A 1,731-nucleotide genomic window follows, 5' to 3' on the forward strand; every position below is an offset into this window, starting at 1 on the left:
TGTGGCGCCCTAAATGGGCCTCTCCAGGTCTTGACCAACACATTTAAATTCTCATCTCACCCACCGACTCTACATTGCTCATCACCCTCCACCAGGATCGCCCCAGCTCCTGGAATCGGGCCTGCCTGGCATAGGAAAGCCCCGGACACCCTCAAGACACAATCCCACCAGGGTCTCTCACCAGGCTGGTCAAACGCCACCCACTTGACCTGGGTGCTCCTGGCCTGCCATGCCTGAGCCCCCCCGGCATGCTCATGTGTGCCCTTCCTGAACAGGGGTGGGAGTTAGAGGTAGGCGAGCGCAGTGTAATGGAGGAGACTGTACATGGAGTACATTTGGGCCACGAGCCAAGACTTGGCACAGGATGAAATCTCTGGGGTTTAAGGAGTGTAGGTGCAGCTGAACAGAGTGGCAGCACTTGCCTTACAACTTAATAGGAACGTTCTGTCTCCAGCAATGAGAATGGTCTGCAGAGGGTGAGAGAGAACGTCGGTGCACTTGGAGGGACACGCATGCATTCACAAATGGAAACGACGAGGTGGAGTCCCATGAAATTAATGAGTGAATGGGGGTACAGAAAAGAAACCGAGTGGTGCCGTGGTTAAAGCGCTCCAAGCAAGGTGTGACCCTCGCCAAACACAAAATCCCGGGAATCTCAAAAAAAGAACACTATCAAAATGCGAGGCTGTTGTTTCTCGATGTCCTCCAGCTACGTCTGTTCACAGACGCCACTGCTTCCAACTCTACCTCTCCCCTGAAGAAATCTGCACCCTCAGCTTTGACCGTGCATCCAGTGATAGTTCTGGCATCCTCCCAGGAACCAAAGGGGTCTACAGTGGGTGGGATCAGGTCTCCCAACAAAAGTCTACACTCCCAGATTGAGCAGGTGCCTTGTCATGGTGGAAAACAATTCCTTGACACGATTTTCCTAGCCTTTTTCTCACCAGTGCAGTTTTGGATTTGCTTAACACTTCTTCCTGATATGTTTTGCGTCCTCCGGGGAAAGCTCTCAAAATTATTTCTTTGAAATCTTCATAAAGGTTCTGAGCTGTCATCTCCGCCTTGCATTGAACTGGTCCAGCAGCTCCCCTTGGAAGCCACTGTGTGCATTGCACCTGTGTATCAGGCACCCCGTAAGTCAGAACAGACCTCAGGGCAGTGAGAGAGAACAACATTCAAGCCAGTATATTGCCGAGAGAATTTGTCTCTAGCCATCCACTAATTGCAGAGACCTGCTTAAACATGTGCGATGTGGAAGAGCCCCACCCATGTCTAAACTATGCATGAGGTTTCCAGTGGTTACCTCCTCCAATCTGGGCCGTTGTTTCCTTCTTTGTTGTCCGTTCTTAGTCTGGAAGCTCTGCTGAAATGTGTACATGGATCAAGAGGCAGCTGTACGAACAGAACAAGGGACTACTACATGGCTTTACATCAGGAAATGTGTGCGCCAGGGAGGAATCCTCTCACTGTGCATACTCAATCTGCATGCTGAGAAAATCATCAGAGGAACTGGATTGTATGAAGAAGAATGGAATCAGGATTGGAGGAAGGCTTATTAACCACCTGCGATATGCAGATGACATTTGCTTGCTGAAAGTGAGGAGGCCTAGAAGTACTTGCTGATGAAGATCCAGGACTGCAGCCTTTAATGTACATTACAACTCATTGTAAATGTAACAAGACCAGAATCCTTACAACTACACCAATAGGAAACATCAAGATAAATGGAGG

Source organism: Echinops telfairi, unplaced genomic scaffold (assembly GCF_000313985.2).
Source record: "Echinops telfairi isolate 266 unplaced genomic scaffold, ASM31398v2 ScPeMD7_7472;HRSCAF=8510, whole genome shotgun sequence".
Taxonomy (NCBI): Eukaryota; Metazoa; Chordata; class Mammalia; order Afrosoricida; family Tenrecidae; genus Echinops; species Echinops telfairi.